General features: G+C 44.5%; 1 pseudogene; it reads right to left on the reverse strand.

The window, feature by feature from the left end:
• Positions 1-7,659: 7,659 nt before the first annotated feature.
• Positions 7,660-7,777, reverse strand: LOC124796645 (annotated as a pseudogene).
• Between the last annotated feature and the right edge of the window lie 337 nt (positions 7,778-8,114).

Here is an 8,114-nt window from a genome sequence, read left to right on the forward strand (position 1 = left end):
TTAATGTCGGTAGAGGCTCTTCTCGTCACTGTGGGAATATGTCCCTAAGACAAAACAGTACATATCTTGCGGCAACATCTTCATTGTGAGCAGATAATATATATAAAGTACAAGAAATTACAGATTACAGAATAACTAATAACTTAGGACACGTGACGGTTGGCAGTGGGATTGGAACAATGGAAATACGGCATATCGGGTATGCAGTCTTCTTCCAAACATCGGAGAGAGATTACACATGAGTCATTCGTCCCAAGCAGAGGTACAGTTCATTTTAGGTCAAGACATACGTACGTAGAATACGAAAGAGACCGTCAGGATTATGTAATTGTGCTGATTTGGGATTCCCTGAGCAAGTTTTACTTTATTATTTTATTTTAGACGTCTAGTTTCGTAGGGCCACATCGAGAAGCAATTATTCAAGATCATGGAACGAGTCAGCATTTGAAATTACAACGTAAAGGTAATAACACATAAAACAAAATGTTTATTAAGAAAAAAAGACAAGCCATAAGATTATGTAAAAGCAATCAACAACATAAGAGCTTCATTTTTCGAGGAACACCTCGACATAATAGAAAGAGTAGCCCATAAGGAAACTCTTCAGTTTAGATTTGAAAACGCGTGGCTTACTGCTAAGATTTTTTATTTCTTGTGGTAGCTTATTGAAAGTGGATGCTGCAGTATACTGCACGCCTTTCTGCTCGATTCAAATGCAGATTAGATTTATGCCTAATATGAGTGAAAACTGCTAATTCTTAGGAATAAGCTAATATTGTTAACAGGAAACGACAGTAAAGAATATATATATATTGAGAGGCCGATGTCGGAAAACCCAGACCAATGAACAGGGGTCGACAAGAGGTTCGCGAACTTACAACGCTTTTTTGCCTGAACTGCCCGTTTCTGAGCCAAAAGTATTCTTTATAATGGGAAGAGTTGCCCCAAAATGTAGTACCGTACGTCATAAGCGAATGAACATAAGCAAAGTAGACTACTTTTCGTGTCGAACTATCATCACTTCAGACACCGTTTGAATAGTGGAAACGGCAGCATTAAGTCTCTAAACAAGATCCTGAACGTGGGCTTTCCACGACAGTTTACAATCTATCTGAACATCTAGAAATTTAAACTGTTCACTTTCACTAATAATAGGCCCATTCTGTGAAGTTAAAACATCGGTATTGTTGAACTGTGAGTTATGAATTGTAAGAACTGAGTGTTATTGTGATTTAGCGTTAATTTATTTTCTATAAGCCATGAACTTATGTTTTGAATTACTCTATTTGAAAGAGTGCCATCGTTCCACACAACATCATTTACTACCAAGATAGTGTCATCAGCAAACAGAAATATTTTAGAATCACCTGTAATACTAGAGGGCATATAATTCATATAAATAAGGAATAGGAGCACTGATATCTGGGGCACCCCCCCCCCCCCATTTAATCATGCCCCACTCAGACACCACATCATAGCCTTTTCGACACTGGAGAATGACCTTTTTCTGTCTGTTATTAAAGTAAAAGGTAAACCAACTGTGAGCTACTCCCGGTATTTCAAAATGGTACAACTTCTGAAGCAATATTTTGTGATCAACACAATAAACACCTTTGTTAAATACAAAAAGATGCCTAGCATTCTAAACCTTCTGCTAAATTCATGCAGACAGAGAAAATATAGCATTTTCAGGAGTTAAGCCACTTCTAAATCCGAACTGTACGTTTGATAACAAATTATGTGAATTAAGACTATCAATTATCCTTACATACACAGCCTTTTCAATAACTTTAGCAAATGCTGGTGTCATAAAAATAGGTCTAAAATTGTCTACATTATTCCATTCTAGCTTTTTATAAAGCGGCTTGACTAATGCGTACTTTAGTCGTTCAGGAAACTGATCACTCTTAAAGGAAGAGTTACTAATATGGCTAAGTACAGGGCTAACGTGTGCAGCAGAGTACTTTAATATTCTGCTAGGTACTCCATCATATCCATGAGAGTGCTCAGTCTCCCCCTTGTCAGTATCACAAAGGAGTATTTCAGACATCAGTCTCGGAAAGGCATTTTCCAAGAGGTAGCTGGGAGACATGAAACTCCTCAGCGTGAAGTGACGTGCCTAATTAGTAATGGCGACACACCGAAGTTCCTGAAGGTTGTCACGAACGATGTATATAGAAATAAAGTAAACATGTTCTGAGAAGGTATGAAAGACAGAGATATACGTTTAAGATATGTTAGCAGGAGATAGGAGATGAGTGAGAGGGAATATACGAATGATGAGGAAGTATGAAAGGAAAGCGGTAGTACTGATTATGAGGAAACGATAAAATCAGAAGTGGCGCTACAACACTGTGCGCTCAGTGAAGTGTTGGTTGTGTCGGTTTATAACAATGTGTGTAACTGTAATTCAGTTTAAAATAAAAACATTGGTTATCAGTAACAGCATCGTATTGTAATTTACAAATAATTGCTAGATGTTCTTGCCGAGTCGCTCAATAACTTGAAAATAAATTAAAATAACAGTTTTAAATGTTTCAGACGTGTTACTGGATATTTTAGCTGCCTGTCTTTTTCTGTGAATGGGAAGCTGGCCCATAGGATAACCCCCAACCTGGAGGACCAGGATTTGTCGTCAGGGTTTTATTCCACTAGGGAGATTGGCTTCACCACGCCTCAGAGTTCCTTGAGAAGGAGGAGTGTTTAACGTCCCGGCGACAATGTGGTCATTAGAGACGGAGCACAAGCTCGGATTAGGGAAGGATGGGGAAGCAAATCGGCTGTGCCCTATGTAAGGAATCATCCCGGCATTTGCCTTAAGCGATTTAGGGAGATCATGGAGAGCGCGGGTTTGAACCGTCGTCCTCCCGAATGGGAGATCACTGTGGTAACTACCGCGCTACATCGTCCTGCTTAGAGTTCTTCCTGCCCCTTGATGAAGTAGGTGGGAAAGGAATAACTAAGGACTGCAAGAGACTCTGAGCTAGTTAGTTCACCCATCGGCCCTTGCGGCCAGGGCCTGTCAGCAAGGGTGATCCAGTCAGCAGCTAGGCTACCACCGAGCCACATCGGGAGCACATTAACCTTGCAGCCTGAGCGGTGAGTACTTCGTTAAAGAAAAAAAGGGTCGCCGACGACGCAACTGGCCAAATTATGTGCAGGAGACAATGTAGGCAAGGAATATGATTGCTGAGGCAAGCCAAGACGGAAGAAGATGGCGCCCGGGGACGAGGAAATGCCACCAGTCATAGAGAATTCACAAGAAGAAGAAGAAGAAAAGAAGAAGAAATGATTCAGATTAAATTTATAGGTCTAATATATCTAGAAAACGAACAGGCGGCTGAAGGATACGCTATTTTCGCACTCAGAGCAGGCAGAACTCGAAATGTACCGAGGTAGCCGCAAACTGGACGTCAGCTAGTAAAATTTATACACCGAACCGCCAAAAAACTGGTATACGCACGCGTATTCAAATACAGAGATACGTAAACAGGCAGAATACGGCCTGCGATCGGCAGCGCCTATATAAGACAGCAATTGTCTGGCGCAGTTGTTAGATCGGTTACTGCTGCTACAGTGACAGGTTATCAAAAATTGAGTGAGTTTGAACGTGGTGTTATAGCCGGCGCACGAGCGATGGAGCACAGCATCTCCGTGGTAGCGATGAAATGGGGAATTTCCCGTACGACCATTTCATGCGTGTACCGTGAGCATCAGGAATCCGGTAAAACATCAAATCCCCGACATCGCTGCGGCCGGAAAAAGATCCTGCGAGAACGGGACCAATGACGACTGACGAGAATCGTTCAATGTGACAGAAGTGCAACAGTTCCACAAACTTCTGCAGATTTCGATACTGGGCCACCAACGCAAACAATTCAACGAAACATAATCGATATGGGCTTTCGGAGCCGAAGGCCCACTCATGTACACTTGATGACTGCACAACACAAAGCTTTACGCCTCACCTCGCCCCGTCAAAACCGACATTGGACTGTTGATGACTGGAAACATGTTGCCTGGTCGGACGAGTCTTGTTTCACATTGTATAAAGTGGATGGACGTGTACGGGTATGGAGACAACCTCATGAATCTATGGTTCCTGCATGTCAATAGGGGACTGTTCAAGCTGGTGGAGACTCTCTAATGGCATGGGGCGTGTGGAATTGGAGTGATATAGAGCCCCTGATATGCCTAGATACGCCTCTGACAGGTGACACGTATGTAAGCATCCTTTCTGATCACCTCCATCCATTCATGTCCATTGTGCAATCCGATCGGCCGAGCAGTTCTAGGCGCTTCAGTCGGGAACCGCGTGACTGCTACGATCGTTTCTCGGAAGCCCACATAAGTCAATTCGTGAAGCATCTGGGCAAATTGTACCTCGATCAACATTGCATCGTGTAGTTCACAAGTGTCTTCGTACATGTGCTTACAAAGTGCAAATTCTGCAACATCTGACGCCGAACGACAAGCCACCCGGACAAAAATTTGCTGCGCATCTGCTGCAGCGTATTTATATGGGTGCCAGCTTCCTGGAAACATGTTTATTCTCAGATGAGGCAACCTTTCATCTATCAGGAAAGGTAAATAGGCATAATGTTCGGATTTGGTGTTCGCAATATCCGCACGTTGTCACTGAACATGTTAGAGATAGCCCTAACTAAACATCTGGTGTGGGCTAGTGCACGAAAGGATTGTTGGAGCGTTCTTTTTCGCGGAAGAAAACAGTGAATGGGTCAGTGTATCTGGACATGTTGGAGCAGTTTGCGTACCCTCAGAACGAGACTTGCAACCCAACATCATTTTTCAACAACATGGAGCTCCGCCGCATTGGTCAACAGCTGTTCGCAAGCTCCTGGACAGGAAATTTCCCAATTGTTTGATCGGACGCGGATTACCCATTGCCTGGCCACCACGTTCACCCGACATTATGCCGCTTGATTTCTTCATATGGGGGTTCGTGACGGAGCGCGTGTCCTGGGTCTTTGAAATCAGGGAGGTCTGAGTGGGACAATGTTCAGCTAATTCAATCTACACAAGATGTAGCCTCTTTAAGTTATTAAATACGTTTTTAAGAAGTGTTTCCATGCATCTCTGCCGGCCGCGGTGGTCTAGCGGTTCTAGGCGCTCAGTCCGGAACCGCGCGACTGCTACGGTCGCAGGTTCGAATCCTGCCTCGGGCATGGATGTGTGTGATGTCCTTAGGTTAGTTAGGTTTAAGTAGTTCTAAGTTCTAGGGAACTGATGACCACAGATGTTAAGTCCCATAGTGCTCAGAGCCATTTGAACCATTTTGAACCATGCATCTCTGACCGCTGCTGTCTTCTGCCACTTGAAGCCCGCAACTTTCCTGAGTTCCTTATCCCAGCGATTAGGTGTTCTCCCTCGAGGCCTTCCTTTTTCTCTGGGACTCCAGTCTAAAACTGATTTTGTCCATCTTCCATCCTTCGTTCGTGCAATATGTCCTGCCCACAGCCATTTTAGAGTCTTTACCCGTTCTATAATATATTTTACTCCTGTTATTGCTCGTATGTCTTCACTTTTCTGTCGATCTATCTTAGTGAGACCTAACATTGACCTATCCGTTGATCTCTGAGCAGTTCTAAGTTTCCTTTTGAAAAATTCATTTGAAGTCCAAGTTTCACAACTGCATGTTAAAACTAGTAGGACACACTGATCAAAAACTGTCTTCTTTAAGTAGACTCGTATGTTGGATTTCAAACTGTTGCATTCTTTTCGTAAGTCCTCCAACCCCGTTTAATTCGACGAAAAATTTCAAGTTTCAAATCTCCTTTTGTGTCAATTAATTGCCCCGGATAAACTTATTCTGTAACATTGTTTAGGATGTTGCCGTTGAATGCTGCTTGTCCTGCAGCACAACCTTAGTTTTAGAGCGATTTATTTTAAGTCCAACTTATTGACAACGATCTCTTAAGTCTTTTATAGAGGACTGCATTTCAATCTTACTGTTAGCTAGGATCATCAGCAAATCTCATATTGGTGAGCCTTTTACCATTTATCCTTATTCCTGTGTTGTTCCAAATAATTTTGGACATAGCCACCTCGAGAACTGCTATAAATAACTTCGGGGATATAGGATCGCCTTTTCCAATGGGAAATCGGGACTTGTTTTTTCCTATGTTGGTAGATGCTACAGACGTGTGATAAATGTTGCACAATATGTTTATATATTTTGTTTACACTCCTTGTTCGGTTCAAATGGTTCAAATGACTCTGACCACTATGGGACTTAATATGTGAGGTCATCAGTCCCCTAGAACTTAGAACTACTTAAACCTAACTAACCTAAGGACGTCACACACACCCATGCCCGAGGCAGGATTCGAACGTGCGACCGTAGCGCTCGCGCGGTTCCAGACTGAAGCGCCTAGAACCGCTCGGCCACAGCGGACGGCTCCTCGTTCGGCCAGTATTTGTATGAGTGCAGTGTGGCTGTCAGTATATATATACTTGTTGCTAAGTTATAAACTTATTATTAAATTTTCAATGTGCGCCATATATTGTGCGACCTGCTTTAGACACACAGATGGGCAGCTTTTATGACTGCTATAACTATATTTTCTTATTGTTTTGTGTAATCTCAGTGGCTCTTGCAACAATTAGTACGAGGATGCAGAAGTAACAGAAACAGGAAAACGAAGCAAAGTTGCTGTCGCCTGTCGACGTGAAGTTAGTGCACAGAAGCGTGTCAGTTGCTTAGAGAAGTGAGACGGGGCAGGAAACCTCCGCGGAGACAGCTGTTGTGACGCGAGCAGAGGACGGCTGTGCTTACGTGCTGCTGCGGCTCTGCCCGCTGGCGCCTGCGCTGCCGCTGCCCGCCGTCCGCGTCGGCGTCCCCGGCGGCGGCCGCGGCGTTGGGGTCCGGCGAGGCGCTGATGCGGATCTCGGGCAGCGTCGTGCAGCCCGCCGGCGGAGACGTGGCCGCGTCTTCCTCAGACGTCGCCGACGACATGCGCAGCGTGCGCTTCACCAACCTCGCCAGCAGGTCTGCCAGCAACGCAGCACCGTAACGCTTCACTACTCAAAACAGTATATGACGACTAACACAGCGTATGCATACCCATGGCACACAAAACACTTCAGAAAACTGTTGCAGAAGCAACGAAAAAAGCATGCCAAATTCAGAAGAAAGCAAAATCCCCAAGACTGGCTAACTTTCACGAAAGCTCGAAATTAAAAAAAAAAAAAAAGACTCTAAGCACTATGGGACTTAAAATCTGAGGTCATCAGTTCCCTAGACTTAGAAGTACTTAAACCTAACGAACCTAAGGACATCACACACATCCATGCCCGAGGCAGGATTCGAACCTGCGGCCACAGCAGCAGCGCCGTTCCGGACTGCAGCGCGTAGAACCGCTCGAAATTTAGTGCGGACGTAAATGCGAGATGCTTTTAATAGTATCCGCAATGAAACATTGTCTCAAAATATGGTAGATCTCCGTCTTCTGGCCACAAATGGCCCATCGGGACTATCCAACCGCCGTGTCATCCTCAGCTGAGGATGCGGATGTGGAGGAGCGTGTGGTCAGCACACCGCTCTCCCGGTCGTTACGATGGTTTTCTTTGACCGAAGCCGCTACTATTCGGTCGAGTAGCCCCTCAATTGGCATCACGAGGCTGAGTACACCCGGAAAATGGCAACAGCGCATGGCAGCCCAGCTGGTTACCCATCCAAGTACCGGCCACGCCCAACAGCGCTTAACTTCGGTGATCTGACGGGAACCGGTGTATCCACTGCGGCAAGGCCGTTGCTCCTCAATATATGGTAGAAAATTCAAAGGGATTCCGGTCGTATGTTAAGTACAGCAGTGGCAAAAAACAGTCAATACCGTCACTGCGCGATAGCGATGGAAATGTTACCGATGATGGTGCCACTAAAGAGGAGTTACTAAATACAGTTTTCCGTAATTCCTTCACGAAAGAAGACGAAGTAAATATTCCAGAATTCGAAACCGGAACAGCTGTTAGCATGAGTGACATAAAAGTAGATATCTTACCTGTTGCGAAACAACTCAAAAAACTTAAGAAAGGCAACTCTTCTGGTCCACATGCTATACCAATCAGGTTCCTTTCAGAGTATGCACCCTTTC

Source organism: Schistocerca piceifrons, chromosome 4 (assembly GCF_021461385.2).
Source record: "Schistocerca piceifrons isolate TAMUIC-IGC-003096 chromosome 4, iqSchPice1.1, whole genome shotgun sequence".
NCBI lineage: Eukaryota > Metazoa > Arthropoda > Insecta > Orthoptera > Acrididae > Schistocerca > Schistocerca piceifrons.